The following is a 26062-nucleotide window of genomic DNA, read 5'->3' on the forward strand; positions in this document are numbered from 1 at the left end:
GGTGGTTGAATTGGGTTTATGGAGTGTGATTCCTTAATAAAAAGAAAATACTTTTTATTGACTCTGGAAAGAGAGAAATGATCTTTGGGGTGATGGAGTGGATTGTATCTTGGTAGAACTTGATTTGACTCTGACAGTTGGACATATAGAGTCATTGACCTTGAAACTATGACAATTGAAAAATTGCTGAGCTTCAGAATAACAGTAATTTTAGAAAATTTTAATAAATCTGTAATTTAATTATGTACCTAATTTAGGGTTTCTAGAGACAAGATGTTTAGTATTGTTGCAACATATATTTGTTAATTATTTTCTATTAATGTGTGTACAATATATTATTTAAAATGAATAATTCATTGTGGGTTTGTTTGATTAATTCTTCTGTGCACTCCTTTGTCCTTGGAAACCCAGAGGAATAAAATATTACATCTACTCTTGTGCCCGTCCATGAATGAGTGGATCTAAACGCCTAGTTGGGCAGTGATTTATCAGATCCAGCCTGCCTTGGAACAGCTGTGTCCAGGACGTCTCCCCCCCTGGAGTTGGTCAGAAGCATAATTTACCTCTAGCGATGGCATATGTCTCAATTTATTTTACAATTTTCTCCAGTGATTTTTTTTTAAACTCACCAGTCCAGTTTTCAAAGACTTTTTTTTTTTTTTTTATTCATTCGAGACACAGAGATACAGAGAGAGAGAGAGCATGAGCAGGGGGAGAAGCAGAGGGAGGGGGAGAAGCAGACTCCCTGCCAAGCAGGGAGCCCAATGCGAGGCTCGATCCCAGGACCCCGGGATCATGACCTGAGCCGAAGGCAGACGCTTAACCATCTGAGCCACCCAGGTGCCCCATCCAGTGATTTCTTTTTTTAAGCTTTCAAATGCAGGTGACATTTTGGTAAAGTATTAAGAGAACCAGACTTGTGGTCAGAGATCAAGGTTCTAGGTCTGTCTCACCCCACTGATTAACAGATTGACCTTTGGGAAATCACTCGTTAGCCCTACATCGTACTCTAGGGCAAAGTTTAATATTCTCTTCTTTAATTACCTTGCCATGCTGTCAGGAGCAACTAATAAAACATTATATATATATATATATATATATATATATTAAACTACATGTCCGAGAGAGAGAGAGAGAGCCTCGAAATAAATAGTTAAAATGTTTTTGTGTTTCTAATACATAATATTTGTTCTCATTGCTATGTAAGTGCTGGGTGACAATTTTCGCAGTATAGGCTCACAAGCAAAATTACAAAGTTTTTTGTTTTCCTATGCTTGAACTTAATACTCCTGGGAGTTTTCATTCCCTTTAATGGAAGAACACTTGATCTGTGATCTCCTGAGAAAAGTCCAACATTTCAAAATTTGTCTTAGTAATCTCGAATTTAACTTAGACAATTAAAATGTCTCCCTCCTTTTCCTCTGCAAAAGCATCGCCGAACACCAGCCTTTCTGCCATGCCAAGGTGCGCCGGTGGGTGAGGAGGGGGCATCTGGTCCATGGGTACCCTGTGCCCACCATGGTCACACACTCGGGATATTCAATCCTCTCATCTTGTTCTTTCCTTTCTAGTGGTTTGCACAGGGGTCCTGCACGCTGATCTGGTGCTCACACTGACATCACATTCCCCTGCAGTGTCCCTCTGTCCCAACTAGAAGACTTTTGCTTGAGCTAGCCCTGTGTCATTTCTCTGCCATTCTTGGCTCCGTGGGAGGGGCAAGATAGCTCCCCAGCTGCCCTCTCTTATTTTCAATGCATGTGCAGTGGGGGAGTCCGAGGAGATTGCTATCATGTCAGAGATCAAGATGGAAGGGAAGAATCTGGTTTCCTTTATATTTGGTTTTCAGTACCCTAGATGGCTCAAACACAGCTGAAGTTTCAGCTTCCTTCCTCTTTGTCCTGGGGTACTTGGCAGGGTACAGAGTTGTTCCTTTTCCTTTGCTCTTATTTCATTTTTTTCTTCTGTCATTAATATATATCTAGCAGGGTAGGACATTAGAGAGGGGAGTGCCGGTTGATTCTGCTAGATAATATTTCATTCACATCCTGCTTCTCTCTCTTTTTTACATCCTGCTTCTCTAAAGCCTGGATGGAGGCATTTTGAACTTAACAGTCAAAGATTTGTAATTTTCCACTGTGATTTCTCTACCAGTGCTGGATGAGTAGGGTCTGGGTAAAAGTGAAGAAACTCAACGAACAAGGTGAACAGAGAGGCAAAATACATGGATTATCTTGTTAAATAAATTCCTGTTTGCTCAATTTCTTTTTGACAAGAAACCTCATAGCATTGCTCAAAATGGTGATTTCTGAGAAAGATGAAAACTTGAAATGTGAACATTGAACATTTGGCTCTCCACAAGACTTTAAAAAATATTCCTGGAAGTATAAATTATAAATCTGACATATACTATAGTAATTTCATTCTGTTTTAATGAACTTTATTTTTCTTGTATTTTTACAAAACTGTGTGTTGGATGACTGCTACCTTTTGAGGAAGTATATGTCCCTATAAAATAATTAAGTGGTGTATCATTTAAAGGGAGATAAAAGATCTCTGTGAAGTGCTTATGGACTTCATTGAGATGCCTGTGTGTTTTAATTAATGCTGATCACTTGTGTGCACACTAGGAGGGCTTGATAAACAGTAAATAATTAATTACCTTTAAATATTTGGAGGAATATGAAATGAGGTCTTGATACAAATCAGATTTAATTCAGAACGAATAGTTTATATTTGTACTTGGTACCATATTTGTAGAAAGAAGAGGGCTTGAGGAATAGGAAATAAAAAGAGGAAAGAGGTCAGAGGTTCCATGAAATATTACATATCAAACAATTTTTACTTAGAACACATTTTTTTCTGATTTTGTTCTAACAACAGATACATTGTGATGATCAATTTTGTGAATGAGGCAGTGGCCCTACTCCTCGAAGTTAATAGTCTATTCAGAGCAGGAGGCAAACAAATAAAACAAAAAGAAAGCAAACAAAAATAATACTGCAAAATACAATGCTGTATATGCTATAATCAAATTATGACCAAGTAGTATCAGAATTCTACAGAACTGCTAAAATATCAGTCTCTTCCTAAAATTGCATTATGTCCTCGTGCATAACTTTAGACTCCATTAACCATATGAAAATATATCACAATGTCCTAATATTGACAAAATTTAACATGCTAACACTTCATAATTAACGTGAATCAAGCTTCCTTCAACTCAAGGTGTCAAAGTTGCAAGTTATGCCGTCAGCAATGGAACCTTGAGACATGACTGTGACATAATGGTTCTTTAAAAACATTACAGTGTACAGGAGAAACTCTGAAAGGAAAGATGTGCAGTTACTTAAAAACAAATAAGTAAACAAACGAAACTTCCATCAACAATTTAGTTGAGGTAGCCTGTCTCTGAGCTTTTTCAAGTGCTCTGGGAGTTACTACGTCGGGAGCTGAGAGGCAGTCCAGCCCAGCCCACCCCAGTGCAGTCCAGTCCCATCAAGCCTAGCCCAGACTAGCCGGCATTTTATGCAAACACTTCTTAGTTTACTGGTCTCTAGGCATAGTTATCCGTTGCATGTTCTGCTTTCCTGAAGCTTCCTCGGAGCATACCTATAGCTGGCATCCAGCCACATAACGTGCCATCCTTCCAGTTTCTCTGTGTCTGTCTTCATCGAGCTTCCTAGAACCGAAGCTCTGCCTTCCCGGATGCGGAAGCTACCGGCACTGCTTTGGCACCGGCAGCAGCCGCGGTGTGGGTCCCCGGATGTCTGTCCCGAAGGCAGGGTGAAAGGTGGTGGCGGTGAATGAATGAATACCATAATGCTGCTTTGCCAATATTTCACCGCAATATTTAACAAACCAAAAATTCACCTAGGATCTTTCTAGGATGAAGTTTATCTTTTAGTGCTTACTTCAAAGAAGACCTCAAGGACTCTACACCTGCAGCCTTCCTCCTTTGAGCAACAGTTTCCCTCCTGAGCTCCTGTTTATAAAACAACCATGCAAATGTCTGCCACAGGGAGAACAGCCCATGTCATATTATTCTGTGGCTGCCACAGTAATGGCAGCCATAAAACAAATGCATTCTTTAAACAAGAAGAAAATCAGGTCCAGAACAGTAAAGAGGTATTACTATTTTTTAATGAACTTTTTATTTTAGAATGGTCTCAGAATTATAGAAAAATTGTGAGTATGTAGAGAGATTTCCATAAACCCCACACTCATGTCTCCTGTTATTAACATCTTAACATTACTGTGGTACATTTGTCACAATTAATGAACCAATATTGATACATTATTATTAATTAAAGTCCATATTTACTCAGATTTCCTTAGTTTTTACCAAAAATCTTTTTTTTCTGTTCCCAAAATTTAATGTGGTATCCAGAATACCACATTAATTTGACTTGTCATATCTCCATAAGCTCTTCTTGGCTTTGACAGTGACACAGATGGCCTCAACATTCTCCTCAGCTTAACTAAACTTTAGACAAGGTTCTTCCTGATGGGAGGCCTGGATATCCCTTTTCTTAGAGAATTTTCTTTAGGAAACATGCAACTGTAAATTATGTGCCCACCTCTTTGAGACATATGGAAATCTCCCGGCCTCTTGCCACTTTCCCAGCCCAGTAATGTCCTTCTTAAGGACCTGGGAACCAACTCTGAGATATAAACATACACTAAAATACAAATGTAAACTGAATATCAAAGTAATATAATATACATATAAACTGAAGACAAGCTGAGATATAAATATAAGCCGGGAGACAGTACCTCTATCTCCCAGCCTCTATAGGAGGGTAGGGCCAATTAGCAAACACAGATGGCCCAATCACAGAGAAAAACATTTGCAAACTCATGAATAACTCAATGTGCTTGACACATCCCATTGATCAATTTCTCCCCAAATGTCTTCTGGTACTTTTCCACTAGTTCATTCCAGCACTTACACACCCTCTTGCCTTTTGTTTCCATGAACTCCAGTTCTCCCCTATTGAATGAAGCCTTTCTTGCTTGTTTAACTTTGTCTGGTGCAGTTTGTGCTTTCCCAATAGTTTCTGAGATTTTCCTTTTTTTTTAATGATCTTGATCCTTTTGAGTAGTCCTTGTCAGGTATTTTGTACAATGTCCCTTAATTAGGATTTATCTGATGTTTCTCTCACGATTAGACTGGGGCTGTGCATTTTGGGGAGGCAAAGCATAAAGTGCCATTTTAATCATATCACATCAAAGGTACATAATAGTCACACGACTTATCATTGTTGATGTTGACTTTCATTACTTGACTGAGGTCACTTTTATCAGGCCCCCTCTCCCACCTTTCTCTACTGTATTTACTATGAGCAGCACACAATTAAAGGGAGTTATGCTCCCCTTCTTGAGGGTGGAGTATGTATATATATTATGTGGAATTATTTTGCATGGGATATTTTGTGTCTTCTCCATTTATTAATTTGTTCAATCATTTATATCAGTATGGATTTTTTTTTTATACTGGGGTTATAACTCAATGCTACTCTATCTATTTTGTTGCTCAACTATTAAGAGTCCTTTAAGTGGCTTCTATGTCACTGATATACCTCTACCTTATCTATCTATCTATCATCTATCTATCTATCTATCTGTTATCTATCTATCTATCTATCTATCTATCTATCTATCTATCTATCTATCTATCTATCTATCATCTATCTATCTATCATCTATCTATCATCTATCATCTACCTATCTAAAGTACTTCCTTACTCTCTGAAATTACAAGGTATTTCAGGCTCATCCTGTGTATTTTCTGCCTCAGTTCCAGAGTCAGTCATTTTTTCAAGAAGCTCTGGTTCCTCTTATTTGAGAATGGTATTAGAAATAAATATCTGGGCTTCAAGTGTGCTAGTAGTTATCAAGGATATTCTTGGTTCCAGAACTTCTCAGCTCACAGAGGAAGAAAATATATATGTGTATACTAACTTGTATGTACATGTATATTTATAAACATTTCTATATGTAATTACATGTATCTAAATAAACAAAAATAACTATAATTGACTAAGTCAGTTTGTATTGATGTCTCCAACTCTAGTCCATTAACACATGGGTTATTCTAGCCTTCTCCCCTTGCTTATCTGTAAACTCCCACTCCAACAGTGAGAAACGTGGCTCCCACCATTTGCCTCTGCCTCCCATTTACTTGTTTAATTACAATATATATGGATAGCAGTATCAGAATTGTTAACTTGTATTCCTATGGGAAATAACGTTATCAACAGAATGCAATGCTTATGCACAGTTCCTTTTGCCTTTAGTTTTGTAGACTCCACTCATTTCCGAAGTTACTTAGGTCAGCACCATCCCTACCCATCTCTATCAGTGAGGTTGTTTTATACATTTATAATAGATTCTTTTTCACATTCTATATTCTATCCTGGGATTCTCTTAACTTCTTAAATGATTTTTAAAAATTTGAATACATTAAAGTCCATTCCATGATTATTGATTTTAGACCTTTTCTCTTTGCTAATACAGTTGACCCTTGAACAACATGGGGGTTAGGGGTGCCAACTCTGTGCACAGTTGAAAATCCATGTATAACTTTTGACTCCTCCAAAACTTAACTACTAATAGTCTAATGTTGACCAGAAGCCTTACCGATAACATAGTCAATTAACACATTTTGTATGTTATATGTATTATATATTGTATTCTTCAATAAAAAAGCTAGCAAAAAGAAAATGTTACTAAGATAATTTTAGGGAAGAGAAAATATATAATTTCTAGTTTAATTCCATTTGGCCAGAGAACATGCTTTTTATGATTTCTATTCTTTTAAAATTGTTAAGGTATGTTCTCTGGCCCAGAATGTGGTCTATCTTGGTGAAAGTTCCATGTGAGTTTTAGAAGATGTAGATTCTGCAGTTGTCGATGGAGTAGTTTATAAATGTCAGTTAGATCAAATTGATTGATAGTGCTGTTCATGTCAACTGTATCCTTACTGTTTCTGCTTATTGGATGTATCAATTACTAAAAGGGAGGTGTTGAATTCTCTATTTGTCTATTTCTCCTTTCAGTTCTATCATTTTTTGCCTCACATTATAATGCTCTGTTGTTAGGTGCATATACACTTTGGGTTGTTATGTCTTCTTAGAGACTTCACTCCTATCATTATGTGCCTTACTTTATCCCTGATAATTTGTTTTGTTTTAATGCCTGCTCCTTGTCTGAAATTAAAATAGCTACTCCAGCTTTCTTTTGATTTGTACTGGTATGACATATCTTTCTCCATCTTTTTACTTTTAACCTTAGTCTTCTTATATAACATGGGTTTCATGTAGACAACATGTGTTTGGGTGTGCTTTTTTTTTATTCACTCTGTGTGACAATCTTTGTCTTTTAATTGGTTTATTTAGATCATTCACATTTAAAGTGATTTACTGATATAGTTAATTCCTTTACTTCACTTGTTTTGTCTCTCTTCCCAACTTTAGGCTACCATGTTTGTAACTGTTTTCTATTTGTTGCATTTGTTCTTTTTCTTCTTCTTCCCTCTCGTTTTAAATAAGCATTTACTTAAAAGATTTTATTTACTTATTATTTGAGAGAGTTGGGGGGGAGGAGGAGAGGCAGAGGGAGAAGTAGGCTCCCCACTGAGCAGGGAGCCCGACCCAGGGTTCCATCCTAGAACCCTGAGGTCATGACTTGAGCCAAAGGCAGACACTTAACTGACTGAACCACCCAGGTGCCCCTAAATAAACATTTTATATGATTTCCTTTCTCTACCAACTCAGCATATGTATTAATTATGCTTCTTTGTTTATTTATTTTTTTTAGTGGTTGCTGTAGAGTTTACAGTATGCATTTTTAAGTAATCTAAGTCTACCTTCAAATAACTCTATACCACTTAAGGAGTAGTGTGGGTATCTTATAACAGGGTCTTCCCAGTTCCTCCCTCCTGTCCCTTATGACATTGCTGTCATTCATTTCACCCACCCATATGCTATAATCACTCAATACATTGTTACTATTGTTACTTTGAGAAAACATTTTTTTTTTTTAAAGATTTTATTTATTTATTTGACAGAGAGAGACACAGTGAGAGAGGGAACACAAGCAGGGGGAGTGGGAGAAGCGAAGCAGGCTTCCCGCAGAGCAGGGAGCCCGATGTGGGGCTCGATCCCAAGACCCTGGGATCATGACCTGAGCCGAAGGTAGACGCTTAACGACTGAGCCACCCAGGGGCCCCGAGAAAACATTTTTCTTTAAATCAATTAAGAATAAGAAAAATAAGGGTTTTTTACCTTTACTTCTTCTCTAATCCTTTTCTTTATGTGAATACACAATTCTGACATATATTATTTTATATCTGACCTATGTCATATCATTTTCCTTCTGCCTGAAGAAATTATTTTAACATTTCTTGTGGGGCAAGTCTCCTGGCAATGAATTTCCTCAGTTTTTGTTTGTCAGATTGTGTTTTTGTTTCTCCTTAACTTGTAAAAAGATAATTTCTTTGGATATACAGTTCTAGTTTGCTGTTTTGTTTTTCTTTTCCTTTTAATTTAATACTTAAGTAGTTCACTACACTCTCTTATTATGGACATGGTTTCTGCAGATAAGTCCCTCACAATTCCTATCCTTGTTCCTCTATAAGTAAAGAATTTTTCTCTTCTGGCTTCTTTCAAGATCTTTTCTCTGTCTTTAGTTTTTTGAAACTTGGAATATGATATCTGTAAGTATGTTACTTTTTGGTGTCTACACTGCTTGTTTTTCTTTGAGTTTCCTGGATCTGTGGTTTGTTATCTTTCATTAATTTTGGACTGCTTCTAGCAATTACTGCTTCAAATATTTCTTCGGCTCTGTTCTCTCTTCTCATCTAGGATCCTAATTCTGTGTACATTGCACTCTTTGAAATTATTCCTGAATTCTTAGAAATCTTGTTCTATTTCATCATCATTATTAGTTTTTGCATTTTACTGAAGGAAGTTTCTATTGATGTGTCCTCAAGTTGACTCCTGTGTTGAGTCTTATTGATGATCCATTGAAGGCATTTTCCATTTTTGTTAGTGTTGCTGATGTTTAACCTTTATTTATTTACTTTCCCAAGAGTTCCCATCTCTCTGCTTACATTATCCATCTGTTTTTACATGTTTTCTACTTTTTCCATTGGAGTCTTTACTACATTAATCACAGTTATTTTATTTTATTTTATTTTTAAAAAATATTTTATTTATTCATGAGAGACAGAGAAAGAGAGAGAGAGAGAGAGAAGCAGAGGGAGAAGCAGGTTCCCCGCTGAGCAGGGAGCCCAATGCGGGACTCGATCCGAGGACTCTGGGATCATGACCTGAGCTGAAGGCAGATGCTTAACCATCTGAGCCACCCAGGCGCCCAATCACAGTTATTTTAAATTCCCTGTCTAATAATCCCAACATATGTATCATATTTGAGTTGGGTTCTGATGATTGACTTATCTCTTTGGACTGCGTTTTCTTACTTTTTGGTATGCCTTGTAATTTTTTGTTGAAAGCTGGATATGTCCTACTAGAAAGAGGAACTACACTAAATGGTTCTTGCGTGTAAGGATTTATGTTAATCTATTAGGAGTTGGGCTATTTTGAATATTTGCTGTAGCTAGAGGGGACCAAGACTTCAAATTCCTTTGGTGTCCCTGCTTTTGTCTCTGTCTTCTAACTTTGGGCTTCCCTAAGTACTCCTGCTCTTGGAGAGTCTGAATCTTGTATCCCTTTCAACTGTGTGCCGTGGTACGTGAGCCCTGTTGTGGTGGTGGTAAGTTGTGGCCAGTGTGGAGGGGAGGCCTTCTATAGTCCTCTGGTTAAATCCCAATCATTTAGTCATCCTGTGTCTCAGGACTATGACCTTCACTATTGTGCCTCTGGTGGTATAGTTCCCCCAACCCTGTCCCTGTCCCCTACTCTCTTCATTGGCTGCAGCATTCCCCATCTATTTCCTCGAGCCACGACCCCTGTTGATTATGTTTTTCTCCCTTCAGGTGAGGTAGGGAAGCTAGAGCAGGATGGAATGGGAAGAATGCCCTTTCCCCCAGATGGGATAAATCTCTAGTAAATTCTTTTCCCCCAGTGAATAGGCTTTTGTTATGGAGAACACCCTGGATATGTTTCATGATCAACACTTTTCCCTTCCTTTTGCTGGAGTTAGGAGGTTTCTTTTTTGGACCTTCACTATGAACCCAGAAGGGTTCTTGGAGGTAAAACCCATGACAGCATAGTGGGTCCCATTAAGACTGTGGCACCTGGGAGTTCAGCCTCCAGCAATTCATCCAAATTACCATTGAATTATTCCCACCTGCTGTGACTCCTGCAGCTTTGGGGCCATGTAAACAATCTCAAATGGGGCTCTACATACACTGTGTTTTCAGATTTTCAGGTGGCGGTTTGCCCTGCAGCCGTAGTTCTCTGATGGGTCTAAGAAAAGTCATTTATTTTCAGTTTACTAGCTTTTTCTTGTTGTGATGATGGGAGTACAAGGGTATAAGCTCTTTACATTTTGGAGATAAAACCAGAAGGCCAACACTATTTTTTATGTAAATGGCTTGACCAATAAAATTCAGAGTGAGGCAGGTAACTTCCTCTCCCAGAGGTCTCATATCAGTAGCTCCAAATATTCATTAAATGCTATCTTATTCCTCCTACAATCACTCTGAGGAGTAGAATTAAAGAAAATCATTCTAACTGTGGAGTGGGGACTGTCTTGGAACTGAGAAAGCTTAAATCACTTGTCAAAGGTGATATAAAAGCATCATGGCAAAGGCAGGTAGGGGACTCAACATAGAGTCAAGTGTTGTAGTTTCTTGACTCAGTCTTTCTCTCTCTTTCTTTCAATTTTTACTGATTCTTTTTTTTAAAAGATTTTTTTTTTTTTTTATTCATGAGAGAGAGAGAGAGAGAGAAGCAGAGGGAGAAGCAGGCTCCCAAGGAGCAGGGAGCCCGATGCGGGACTCGATCCCAGGACCCTGGGATCATGACCTGAGCCGAAGGCAGTCGCTTAACCAACTGAGCCACCCAGGCGCCCAATTTTTACTGATTCTTAATACAAGCAAAATACGATCCTATATTTCACTATAGAAGTGAGATTTGGGGGCCCTGGGCTAAGCTGTGATAATTTTGACACCTACAGCACCGCTTTTTAATTTATTTTTTCAGAGAGAGAGAGTGAGCAAGTGTGAGAAGTGGGGAGGGGCAGAGGGAGAGCGAGTGAGAGAGAATCTTAAGCAGGTTCCATGCCCAGCACGCAGCCCAAGTTTGGGTCCCTCTCTCACAACCCTGAGATCATGACCCGAGCAGAAATCAAGAGTCTGACGCTTAACTGACTGAGTCACCCAGGCGCCCCACAGCACCACTTATTCTAACACATTGTCTTTGCTCATATGCTAATCCCAAATGATCCAGCGCTGCTGTACTGTTCCAGAAAAGCACAACAGTGAAATCTCAAGCAAGACTTTGATATACTGGGGATTTGATCAACATGGCTGTGTGAGAACACAGTTTGCAGCTTTAAAACACATGTGCAGTGATACACTCAGTGCATCCTGCAAATCCTCTAATACCTGGTGTGAGTGCTTAAAGCATCAATTTAGGAACGAAGTGTGAAAAGCAGGGACACGGGCCAAGCAGCTTGTCTAAGGGGCAAGACAGTGAGTATCAGTTAATATCATCTGCCACAGAGTCAGAAAGAGGTAAGCGCAGTACCAGTGAAAAGAGACCTGCCAGGATGCCTGTACCACCTGGTTTCCAAGTCACACAGAGCTCTCTGGTTCGGGAGGCTCAGCCCGCAGGTCACAAGAGTGAGATAAGGAAGGCGTTTCTGTCACGTGCTGACTCAGCCGTGCGTGAGCGCACTGACAGCATCCAGCCTGAAGGTCTGGGCACAAGAGCAGTTCACTTGACAAGGTTCAGGAATCCAGAATGATCTGCAGGACGTCTCCTGTCTCTGCAGCACCCGCTCAGCTCAATGGTGCGGAGGGTCAGCGGAAAGAAAGGCAAATACATTCCTTGATTGTTGTTCTCTCGGAAGGCCACAATAACTGAAATCAACTGTTCTTTTGTATTAATTCTCTTAAACAATAAGTAAAGAATGTTTCTAGCTGTATTACAAATCTATTCCCAAGTGGCAAAAAAGGTGAAAGAGGAGTGTGACAAGTGACATCTTTGAGCAAAGAATGACTGTCTAGGGAGAAAAAGACCTTGAGTCATACATTTCACAAAATAAGTTTTTTAGGAAGTTCTTTCCAAGGAAGACGCAGTTATTAAATAAGAAGCAAAATATCTATGCGAAGAAAATAACTTATTGGGAAAAAGTAATATAAACTGAAAATTGTAAAGTGCTTTTATATTGGATTTGAGAAAAGTCTGTAATATGCTGCCTCAAATAAAAATATGGGAGGAAAAAAAATGTTGGAGATGCTGGGACTGCATAACTTAAAGGATAAAGGAGAGAGATATTCAGAAAATAAAAAAACACACGACTATCATTTGTTTGCTTTTTTCCCTCAGTTTTCTGTGCAAGACGAATCTGAAGGGTACATTGTCCTTACAAAAACAATGATTGAATTACTACTGTGGAAAAGCCTGAGAAAAGTTTAATGAGTTAGGATAAAATATCCTCTGTTATAAAAATAATCTTGTCTAGTTGGGATATCATGGCTCCCCACATCTGTAAGTCAGAAAGCAGGTCGGGATTCAGTTCTACTGCTGGATGAATGGCACAGCCATACTGTGCAACAGGAAGGAAAAATTCAGAGGTGGGTTGGTAAATCTTAACGAAGGGCTCCCTGAAGAAGGGGAGGGAGGGGCCCTCATTTGTAGTGTTTGCTGATTCCTGTGGTGGCACATACTCCCACCATAGCTAATTTTAAACTGCTAGTGTGAGATGGACCACGTATCAAAATTCATGAAAATTTATAATCGGCTATAACAAACCTATACAGAGTTGCTGCAACATACCACTGGCTCAGACATTGCTTTGTGCCCCTGTGGCCAAGAAATGTATTTCGGAAAAATTGGAGATTAGACTGAGCTTTAAGGGATAGGAACTGTGGAAACTAGGTTTTGGGTTGGGGGTGAAGGAGTGTCAGTCCAGGTAGGAAAGTGGTCATGAGCCCAGACGAGAATTGGAAATGCTTGTGAGTGAATAGAACAGAATGAGTGGTCTGGAAAAAGGGGCCTGATGTAGGGGTGTAGAGTTGAAAAGATAAGATGACAGTAAACCCCATATAGTTTCTTAAATGATACCAAGGTAGTAGTTTTGCTGTATGTAATGGGTAACTGTTGAAGAGTTTCATCAAGTCTGAGTCAAGATTATAAGGTAGTGAATTGTGAAGATTAGGCTGGAAGAGAGTACACGGAGGGAGTGAGATAGCAGAAGTGTGGAGAAGAGTTTGTACCCTATCATGATTCAGGCTCCCTAGGAAGGTATTCTGAGGAGATTTGCATGCAGCCATTTGCTGGGGAGAGCTCTCAGAATGACACCTATTTAGAGAATGAAGGAAACAGGGTTGGACTGGGAGAGAAAGTTAACCCGCATCTTAGTTGTCACAACAAAGACCGCAGTTAATCCTGTGGGGAATCCAGCTGGGAGGATCCCTCAGGGATGTTCTGATTTGGGGTGAAGGTGCTGGGTCTTCTTACTATGACAGCAACAGGTTATTAGATATGAGCTGCTCCCAGAAGGGGATGTGACCTTTGGAGTCATCTTTCTTCAGCCCAGGACACGTTCTAGAGAGGCACCAAGCTGACACCTGCAGGCAACCAATCCTCCAGGCAATTGGAAGAATGGATGTCCTGGCATGGGGTTGGGGGAGTCCCTGGTAACACATCAGGGCACCACATACCTTTGTTTAAAATACAGGTAGGGCGCCTGGGTGGCTCAGTTGGTTAAGAGACTGCCTTCGGCTCAGGTCATGATCCTGGAGTCCTGGGATCGAGTCCCGCATCGGGCTCCCTGCTCGGCGGGGAGTCTACTTCTCCCTCTGACCCTCTTCCCTCTCGTGCTCTCTATCTCTCATTCTCTCTCTCTCAAATAAATAAATAAAATCTTAAAAAAAATAAAAAAATAAAATACAGGTAAATCAGTGAGAAACTAGTCTAAGGTGGAAATGATATTGGAAAGGAAGCTGTAAACCCTGAGATGCATTTCAAGGTGAGCTTTGTTACCATAAAATTATTTTTCACTTTTACAAGTTCTATTTTTTTGAAGTAATTTTTACCCTCTCCATTGCTTGCTCAATTTTTATACTGTTTTTATTTCCTAACGTTTCTTTAAACATGTTTAATTTTAAGCATGTCCTTTACCCAATATTTCAAATATCTAAAATATTTAGTATGTAAATCCATTGTTTGTTGTTTCCCGAGGCTCTCACTAATGATGGCTGGCTCATCATGTGTTTCATGATATTTGATGATGAGACCATGTTTACTTGATCATAATCCGTGGGAAGCCAGGTGCCAGAATCGAGATACCTCTCCATAGAGAGGATCTGCAATTGTTCCCATAGTAGCTGGGTACTTTAACCTGAGCTCCTTTCTGGCATCCCTGGTTCAGTACAGGTGTTTTAGGGTCAGGCACTCTTTCTTAGGGCATCACACTTAAGGTAGCACTACCTTTCCTCTTTGTCCAATGGTCATCGTTTTCTGGTCTCCAATCTTCTCTCTAGTTTCAGTTTATCCTGTGTGTATGTTTTCCTTTGTTTTGTTCTTTAGGGGGTGGAAGTTTCCTTGCTTTGGAGCGGTTCACTAACACACTAAAGAATGGGTTTTATAGAGGAGGAACTTGCTGTGTAGTGTGAGAGCATACTGAAATATCTGGTCCATCATGCTTCTGGAAGCCAAAGTGACTGGGGACATGATACGAGGGAGATGAAGACATGAAACAGAAATTTCAAATTTCTGGATTAGAAAACTGTAATTGTGATTAACAGAAATATGCAAGTCAGGAGAGAAAGTCTTTTTTTTTTTTTAATGGTCTGGGAGGAAGGTAGTATGTTCCAATATATTCCACTATTTTCTATGCATGATAACATAAAAGTTTCACTACTTGAGTGTAAGCCAGTATTGAATTTTTATGCAAAAATATTTCAAATAAAAGCTAGAACAGCTGTCAGGGCTACTTGGTAACTTAAAAATAGTGCAAATGTATTTAATTTGAGAGTTTCTTCCTTATTATTTTGGGTAGGAGAGTATTATATTTAGTACGGGATGTTTAACAGAAATTTGTGATATTTCAAGGAGTTGGATGCTGAAAGTGTGATCAGCTGTGAATGAAAGTGGTTTAAATTAGTCAACATTAGCTATTTATATAAAAACACTATATTAATATAATTTCAAAATGAGGCATATAGATGAAACATTTTGCATCTTATATCAGGGTGACCCCAAATAAACCATATTGACTGAAACTATTATAAGGTGAAAGTTTAATTTTATGACCCAACTATTTGTTTGGCTAATACTACCCTGTTAATATTAGGAGCTTTCTAATATGTTTTAACATTTTGTAGGACGAATTCTTTTCTGCCTTTGCTTTTATTTTTCATATTTTTTAATTACACATAGGCTTTCAAATCAGTTTGTTTAGTTTTTTTTCCCCTTTGAAATCTTATATTTTTGTTGTTATTGTGCTAAATTCATGACTTAACTTTGTAATTCATGAATTTGTAATTCATGAGTAATTTATGTCTTTACTGTATCTTCCTACTTGAGAGTATGATATAATTTTTTTATTACTTAAATATTAGTTTTTACCCTTTAGAAGAGCTTACATTTTTTGAACAATAGGTCTCATACATTTCTTGCTGGTAAAGTGTTAAATTATTGAAAGAGGTGAGATGGTGGAGGAGTAGGGTGACCCATGTATATGCTACCTACAAGAGACTCATTTTAGACTTAAAGACCCCTGCAGATTGAAAGTGAGGAAATGGAGAACCATCTATCATGCTAATGGATGTTAAAAGAAAGCTGGAGTAGCCATACTTACATCAGACAAACTAGATTTTAAAGCAAGACTATAACAAGAGATGAAAAAGGGCATTATATCATAAGTAAGGGGTCTATCCATCAAGAAGATCTAACAATTGTAAATATTTATGCCTCCAACTTGGGAGCATCCAATACATAAATCAATTAATAATAAACATAAAGGAACTCATCGATGGTAATACTGTAATAGTGGGGGACTTTAACACCCCACTTACAGCAATGGACAGATCATCTAAACAGAAAATCAACAAGGAAACGTTGGCTTTGAATGACACACTGGACCAGAAGGACTTAACAGATATATTCAGAACATTTCATCCTAGAGCAGCAGAATACACATTCTTTTCGAGTGCACACAGGACATTCTCCAGAATAGATCCCATACTGGGTCACAAATCAGCCCTCGACAAGTACAAAAAGACTGAGATCTTACTATGTATATTTTCAGACCACTAATGCTATGAAAGTCAACCACAAGAAAAAATATGGGAAGACCACAAATACATGGAGGTTAAAGAACATCTTACTAAAGAATGAATGGGTTAACTAAGAAATTAAAGAATAAATATAAAAAAGTACATGGAAGCAAATGAAAATGAAAACACGACAGTCCGATACCTTTGGGATGCAGCGAAGGCAGTAGTGGGAGAGAAGTATATTATAATACAGGCCTACCTTAAGAAGCAAGAGAAGTCTCAAATATACAACCTAACCTTATACCTAAAGGAACTAGAAAAGGAACAGCAAATATAGTCTAAAGCCAGCAGAAGGAAAATAATAAAGATTAGAGCAAAAATAAATGATATAGAAACAAAGAAACAAAAAACCCCAGTAGAAGAGATCAATGAAACTAAGAGCTGGTTCTTTGAAAGAATTAATAAAATTGATAACCCCCTAGCCAAACTTATCAAAAAGGAAAGAGAAAGAACCCAAATAGATAAAATCACAAATGAAAGAGGAGAGATTACAACCAACAGCACAGAAACACAAGCAATTATAAGAGAATACAATGAAAAATTATATGCCAAAAAACTGGATAATCTGGAAGAAATGGACAAATTCCTAGAAACTTACAAACTGCCAAAACTGAAACAGGAAGTAATAGAAAATTTGAACAGACCCATAATGAGCAAAGAAATTGAATCAGTAATAAAAAATCTCCCAATAAACAAAAGTCCTGGGCCAGGTGGCTTCCCAGGGGAAGTCTACCATTTAAAGAAGAGTTAATACCTATTGTTCTCAAACTGTTTCAAAAAATAGAAATGGAAGGAAAACTCATTCTATGAAGCAAGCATTACCTTGATTCCAAAACCAAAGACCCCACTAAAAAGGAGAATTACAGGCCAATATCCCTGATGAATACGGAGGCAAAAATTCTCAATAATATACTAGCAAATCGAATTCAACAATACATTAAAAGGATTGTTCACCACAACCAAGTGGGATTTAGTCCTGGGCTGTAAGGGTGGTTCAATATTCTCAAATCAATCAATGTGATACACCACATGAGTAAAAGAAAGGATAAGAACCATATGATTCTGTCAATAGATGCAGAAAAAGCATTTGACAAAATACAGCATCAATTCTTGATAAAAACCCTCAACAAAGTAGGGATAGATGGAACATACCCCAACATCATGAAGGCCATATATGAAAGACTCACGGCTAATATCATACTCAATGGGGAAAAATTGAGAGCCTTTCCCCTATGGTCAGGAACAAGGATGTCCATGCTCACCATTACTATTTAACATAGCACTGGAAGTTGTAGCCTCAGGAATCAGATAACAAAAAGAAAAAAAAAGGCGTCCAAATTGGCAGGAAGAAGTCAAGCTTTTACTATTTACAGACGACATGACACTCTATATAGAAAACCCAAAAGATTCCACCAAAAGATTGCTAGAACTAATACATGAATTCAGCAAAGTTGTAGGATATAAAATCAATGTGCAGAAATTTGTTGCATTTCTATACATCAATAATGAAACAGCAGAAAAAGAAATTAAGGCATCAATTCCATTTACAATTGCACCAAAAACCATAAGATACCTAGAAATAAACCTAACTAAAGAGGTAAAGGATCTGTACTCCGGAAACTGTAGAACACTTCTGAAAGAAATGGAAGAGGACACAAAGAAATGGAAAAGCATTCTACGCTCATGGATTAGAAGAACAAACATTGCTAAAATATCTATACTACTCAAAGAAATCTACACATTTAATGCAGTCCCTATCAAAACACCACTAGCATTTTTCACAGAGATAGAACAAATAATCCTAAAATTTGTACGGAACCACAAAAGACTCCAAATAGCCAAAGCAATCCTGAAAAAGAAAAACAAAACTGAAGGCATCACAATTTTGGATTTCAAGCTATATTACAAAGCTGTAGTCATCAAGACAGTATGGTACTGACACAAAAACAGACACATGGATCAATGGAGTTAAATAGAAAACCTGGAAATGGACCCACAAGTATATGGTCAACCAATCTTTGACAAAGCAGGAAAGAATATCCAATGCAAAAAAGACAGTCTCTTGAACAAATGGTGTTGGGAAAACTGGACAGCAACATGCAGAAGAATGAAACTGGACCACTTCCTTATACCATACACAAAAATAGACTCAAAAAGGATGGAAGACCTAAATGTAAGATAGGAAACCATCAAAATCCTAGAGGAGAACACAGGCAGCAACGTCTTTGACATCGGCCATAGCAACTTCCTACTAGACCTGTCTCTGGAGGCAAGGGAAACAAAAGCAAAAATGAGCTGTTGGAACTTTATCAAGATAAAAATCTTCTGCACGGTGAAGGAAACAACAAAATTAAAGGCACCCTACAAAATGGGAGGAGATATTTTCAAATGACATATCAGATAAAGGGTTAGTATTCAAAATTTATAAAGAAACTTATCTAACTCAACACCCAAAAAACAAATAATCCAGTTAAGAAATGGGCAGAAGACATGAATAGACACTTTTCCAAAGAATACATCCAGATGGGTAATAGACACATGAAAAGATGCTCAGCATCACTCATTATCGGGGAAATACACATCAAAACAACGGTGAGATACCTCACACCTGTCAGAATGGCTAAAATTAACAACACAAGAAACAACAGGTGATGTGGGGAAAAGGGACCCTCTCACACTGTTGGTGGGAATGCAAACTGGTGCAGCCATTCTGGAGAATGGTATGGAAGTTCCTCAAAATGTTAAAAAAGTTAAAACCCTACAATCCAGCAACCTCACTACTAGGTATTTACCCATAGGATACAAAAATACAGATTCCAAGAGCTACATGCACCCCGATGTTTATAGCAGCATTATCAACAATGGCCAAACTATGGAGAGAGCCCAAATGTTCATCAACTGATGAATAGATAAAGAGGATGTGGTATATAGATGTATATCTTCTTTATATATAAAGGAATATTATCCAGCCATGAAAAAGCATGAAATGTTGCCATTTGCAATGATGTGGATGGAGCTAGAGTGTATTATGCTAGGTGAAATAAGTCAGTCAGGGAAAGACAAATATCATATGATCTCACTCATATGTGGAATTTAAGAAACAAAGCAGATGAACATATGGGAAGGGGGGAAAAAGAAGAGGGAAACAAGTCATAAGAGACTGTTTCATTACAAGTTTTTTTATTTTTAAAGATTTTATTTATTTATTTGAAAGAGAGTACAGAGGGAGAGTGAGAGGGAAGAGCAGACTCCCTGCTGAGCAGAGTCCAATGCAGGGCTCAATCCCAGGACCCTGAGATCAAGACCTGAGCCAAAGGCAGACACTTAACTAACTGAGCCACCCAGGTGCCCAAGAGACTCTTAATGATACAGAACAAACTGAAGGGTGATGGAAGTAGGTGGGTGGGGGATGGGCTAGATGGGTGATGGGTATTAAAGAGGGCACTTGTTATGATGAGCACTGGGTGTTGTATGTAAGTGATGAATCACTGAATTCTACTCCAGAAACCAATATTGCACTATATGTTAACTAAAATTAAAAAAAAAGAATATGTGATAAACAAATATGCACAGAAAACAGAGTAGCAAAAGCTTTCAGAATATTAATGACAGTGAGAAATTGTATATAACTTTTATTTTCTTCTTTATATTTTTCCAATAACAGTTTTCTAAAGGGAGCAGTATCATTTCCATAATAAAAAAAATAACACGCAAAAAAAAGTGTTAAATTATTATGGTGATAGTGAACATCCTACTTTATTCCTGATTTTGTAGGAAATGCATCTAGGGGTAACCAGTGTGATTAAGCTGGAATTTTTATTTATATCTGCCTTCATGCCGAGCCTGTTTCTTTCTATGATATACTAACTCTCAGTAAAACTTCATTCTAAGGAGAAAATGTACATTTACATATTTTTATAAAACATGTATCTGTAAAACAGATTGTAATGACAAAAGTAGTCAAATAACAAAAATAATTGAGCACAGTTTAATATATACATAAGGGTATTACAATTGTGTTTAAATTTGAGTCTGAGGTAAAAGGCATTGCATTTAATGGTCTCTATTTCCCAATATTCACCTAAAATGCTAATTTATTGCATATTTTACCTATAAATATTTCTGTGATATTTGTAGATATAGATTTGAAGATAGTGATAGATTGCATTTTCCAAGATAGTAATGATAAAGTCTCCTCTCACGTGCTATTCTACGATGTGACCTTGCCATTCCTTTACGAAGAAGTGGCTAATTTGCTTCCCCGTGGCCAGTAGAGGGCTACGGAGGTAACACTAGGTGACTTCTGAGGCGGGTCATAAAAGCTATTGCAGCTTCTGGTGTATTCACCTGAACCCTGGTGCCTGGGGCCCTGAGCCACCATGTGAGAAGTCTGAGTACTTTGAGGTTGTCATTCTGTGAGGAAACCAACTACCTGGAAAGACCACGTAGAGTCACTCTAGTTGGCAGTCCTGGCCTCCCATCACCAGTCCAGGCACCAGACGGGCTCCGTAAACAAATTCCAAGATGATTCCAGTCCCTAGCCATCAGGCCACATCTAGGCTTTGAATCTTCCCTGGGCCCCTGCGATTAAGGAGCACAGACACATGTTCCCTGGATGCCCGACCCACTGAGTCCACGAGCACATACAGTGTTGAATTTTACCCAAGCGCTGTGCTTTTGGAAAACAGTAATGGTTAACAAATCTCACCCTTTTGTGTTCTGGGAAATGTTTCTTTCATGAATGTTTGGTGGTTTTTTTTGTTTGTTTGTTTTGTTTTCTTTGTTTAGTTTTATTTGCTTGCCTTCTGCTTTGAAAAAATTATTACCTATGACAGCCAGACACAGACCCTCCAAATTCCCATTTGTTGTCTTGTAAATGATTAGCTGAATTCTTTATCTTCACTAACCAATATGGATAAAATGCCTGTTGACTTGACTGGACCAAACTTCAGTCAAGCTCCTCTCACTTCCCCAGGCCTTAGAACTATTGCCTATGTTTGAGCTTAAGCAAGCACTGGAAAATGGAGTGACCCTCCCCTAATGGCCCCTCTTGAGCATCTGATAACTGTGGAGAAAAATATTTCCTTCTCAACTGTCTCATCACGCCACCTGCTCACTCCATTCCCCCACACTCAACGCTTTCCACTGGGTTGTTTTACTTCTCCCTGTGAAAGAAATCCCTTCCCATTCTGCTTTCATGGAAGACATTTGCAGATCTTGTGGTTCGAGCCTTCTCCTTATTGCCGTAACTCCCTTCCTTTGTGTTATTGCAATAGTCCCCTTCACATAGTTTTTCCTTACTAATGTAAAGATTTACGTTTTTTTCTTTGACAGCTTAATAAAATGATTAATTTAATCTGCTATTTGGTTAATCAATTGACTGGTTTTTAAGTTTTCCCCAACTTTTTCAAAGGAAAGCAAATGTTTTGTCAGTGTTGACTCAAAAATTAAGCCCTATAGGCAGGGTTTTTTTTCACCATAAAATTATCAGAAATGCTTTGACTCAGATATTTACTAAATAATGATCTGAATAACTTTTAAAGTTTTTGGTCTTTATTTGAGTGAATGGAGTATTTCCTTGATATATTTTACTTAAGAATTTTCACTGCAGCTGAGTATATAGTAATAAATTTTATTTAGGTCCATCCAAATTGTTATCTATTAGTAGATATAACATGATGTAAACTGTGTAAGGCATGTGTTACAGAAACTTGATGTTTAAGACTCTATATTCAGATAGAGAAGAAATATACTAATTGAGCATTGATTTGTGCTAAATCTCTCACACTCATTACCTCATTTAACCCACAAAGCAACCCTGAGAAAAATGTACTTTTAATTACATTTTTATAGATGATAAAATAATCTTCCTCATGATAACTGAATTGCTTTTTTGAAACTTTTGTTCTCTTAAAAATAAACTAATCCTTCACATCATAGACAAAGACAAAATCAGTACTATAGAAATGGAAAAGCATTTTCTTAATGTTTTCATGGCAAAGATAAGAGATGACTTTATCTTATCTGTCCACGTTTTTTACTCTGTGACAACTAAAATTTTAGGAAGAGACAAAGAATCATGGTCCCCACACATGCTTACTTAGGTAAAGGGGCAGTGATAAGGATTTCGAATCTGGATTGTGCACTCATTAGCATGATGGCCTTTGGTAAATTTCCTGTCCTCTCTGAATTTCAGTTTGCCTGTGTCTCCTATATCTAGCTGTAAGATGGAGATGTGAATTTCAGATTGCATGTAATTCCTGAATATTGTAAGGTTAACATTAGATAATGTTCTACGTAGTTCTTGGAGACTGGAGTGTTTTACAAAAGCAGTGCATGTAAAATCCAAACTTCCTAAGAGCAATGCATGCATCAGAGCATGTTCACATATATTCTTTCATTTGATCTTAACTTCCAAGCCACGTTTGTTGAAATGGTCCTACATAGAACATTTCTCAGCTATGAATACAAAAATTTTATCACCACTTCAAGATCTTCCTCAAACACCACCACTGAATTCAAAATTTTCCTAATCTTGTTAGTTTTATGTACTCCCTCAATCCTTAAAACATTTCTGTGGCAATCTGTACTCTTTTTTATGATATTGCTTAGCAATTATTTTTGTGGTTTACAATGCTAACTTTAAACAGAACAAATAATTCTATTTAAGTAAAAAAAAAATGTTTTCATTTGGGAATAGCAGAGGAGTTGCAATTCAGGACAAGCAAGCTATGGTGAACCATGGCCAAGTCCAAAGAGACAAGGCAAGGGCCAGTTTTTATTAGGTTTTAGGAAGAAATTGGGGAGGGTTGTTCTGAACAAAATCTTAATTAGAGAAGAAGAAGAATTCAAGGTAGCAGTGATTTCTCCCTGGCTGCAAGTGGTGGTTAGCGTGTTGTCACTGGGGCAGGGAAGGATCTTCCTTCTTTTTCTTCAAGGCAGGAGATAAATTCCTACATGAAAATTCCTTTGTCAGAATAATTATCTTCCTTCTTCTGGCTGGTTATGCAGGCTGCAACGAGTGGTACTTGTGTGAGAGCTCCTCTTTCAGGGCTTCTGACTCCATTTTAAATGAGGTTTCCCACACAGATCATTCCCCACGTCTAGGTGGCAAACTCCTGGAGCAAAAGGACTGCTTCCTCTTCTGGAAGCTTCTGTACTACCTTGCCCTGTTCTTTGCAGAGAGTAGGAAGCTCAACACATATTTTTTTTCAATTGAATTCTATAAAACAATTATTAATAATGACCTTTTTCTGAAATATTGTGAGAATAACAACTTTTGACTTTGTACGTAAAGAATGTAGGGTAAATAGTAAAATGAAGGTTAGTAAGGTTCTGTGTCTGATTTATCACTATTGTGAAATAATCTCAGTTAATTTGATTACATCCATATTCGTTGACATGTTGTTATAGTTTTTTATGTTCCCGTTAATGAAGTTTTGTCTTTGCAAAGTAATAAAAAATATACCCTGTGATCTCAGGGTATATTTTATTAATATTCCTCTTTAAAGAAGATCTAAATTACATCGATTTCTTGACATCAGTAGTATATTTTACCAATTTCTATTATTAGTTCCTTCAGGGTTATTCTCATCAAAAGAAGTGGTTGAATTTCTTTTTTTCCTTGAAGGTTTAACAGTCCTTGCTGCTACTAGTGGATACTTTGTTGTCTATCGCCAAGGAATGCTAACTTGCTCAGCACCCAGAGTGAATTACCTGAGGATAACCAGCTCTTTTGATGTGGTTCTCTTTCTTTTAGCTAAAAAACTTAGAAGGAAATGGAACATGGTACAATTTTAGTTGCTAATTAGCTAGCGGCTTATGATAACAGAACCAAATAGTTTCTTTGGTGGAGGAACCTCTTTCTTCCACTGATGGCTGAGGTCTTTTAACCTGTGTTAAACCTAACTGATTTGTGCAGGATGTGACTCAGTGACACTGTGTGTTACATAAAATGTCTTGTGAAACGAATATGTCTGTGATCCACCAGCCTCGTGGTGTGTGAAAATTTTTGTTTAACCCCTTTTGTACAACTTAGGAATGCAGACAGGAAATCCAACATAAAAAAACCCTCCATTTTTCCTAAAAATTGCATATAGAATGGGAATTAGCTGGTAAAGAACAACCAAAGAGGGATTGGTTATCTTATTATTCTATCTGAGTCCTTCTATGGTAATAAGAGTAGAAGTTATCTGAGGAGGCATGAGAAAACTCACATGTTAACGGACTAGAGCAACACCATCTAAGGTAAGACAATTTAGAATTAGTTTTATTTATTCAACAAATATATTTTGAATACCCAACATGCTCCAGATAGCATGAAGTTTGCTGGGGATGCAACATGGAACAAAGCAGATATGGTCTTTGCTCTCATGGAGCTTGCCTTCCTAATGTAGTGGGACATTTGTTTATAGATCAAAGGATGATCCCAAGTGCCTAGAACAGTGTCTGACACGTTTTAGATTCTCAATAAATATTTGTTCAATAATAAATACTTTCAACACAAACTACCTTTGATTGAATTTCTTTTATGTACTAAGCATGTTATAAGACTACATTGTCTTCTAGATGTTACTGGCAGGGGACAGGGGGTTGGTACAATTTTGTTACACCAACATTAGAAAGTCATATTTTCCTGACTCCTACTCTTACTTGCCATACCTTCCAAACCCCCTCAAAATTTCACTTATTTTTTGCAAATTCCTCAGAATGTGTCACCACACACATTTGACAAATTCTTCCCTTTGCGGCCCAGATCTACTCACTGGCGTCCTCTGCCGGTGAAGCTGCTGGAGTGTGCGCGTGCGTCATTGACTTAACGACGGGCAATCAGCCTCCGCCGGGATTAATAATGTCGTTTGTGCCAAGTGTGCTGTCTCCTAAGGTTTCTGACATGCATATCTGTTTCTTCCATTTTGTACCACATTTCACCAGAGAAACTCCAAAGCAGTGATGCTCATGATGTTGGTCCCTCAGACTCTCTTCTGAGAAGAATATCTTCAGATTCTGTGAGTAACACTCTTTTCATAGAGCTCTAACAGAAGTTGCTAAGTAGGGCGAGGACACAAGGTGGACCTTGTTGGCCCCTCCCTTTGCTCTTCTCTTCCTTTTATAGGCTGATGCTCAGACATGGTGGATGCAGTGTGGCCCAAGCGTGGACCTGTAGAATGAACTTGATAGCAACAGGCTCAAAGAGTAAATTACAAAACTAGAACATAACAGGGGACAATACTATTAACCATCACGAAGGCAGCAATTTCTAATCTAAATTCCGTCATTAAATCAGACCTCTACAGAAATTCTTTTTTCCTAATTTCAGAAAAGTGAGTGCTCATGTATTTAAATAAACAAACCACCTGAAGAGGTAAAGGGGATGTAAGTGTAAATATACATTGAGGCTTCTGACTACATGTTATTCTGTTAAAAGCCAGATTAAATAAAATTGTTAATTTATTAGGCATTTACTTGTACCAGGCATTATTGATTACAAAAGTAGAAAATAAAGTTTTTGTTAACTTGGGACTTATTTTTTGGAGAGAGGGTGGAAAAATCCTAAACTGCAGGCAGATATTATGGAGTGTACAAGTA

This window comes from Zalophus californianus, chromosome 7 (assembly GCF_009762305.2).
Source record: "Zalophus californianus isolate mZalCal1 chromosome 7, mZalCal1.pri.v2, whole genome shotgun sequence".
NCBI lineage: Eukaryota > Metazoa > Chordata > Mammalia > Carnivora > Otariidae > Zalophus > Zalophus californianus.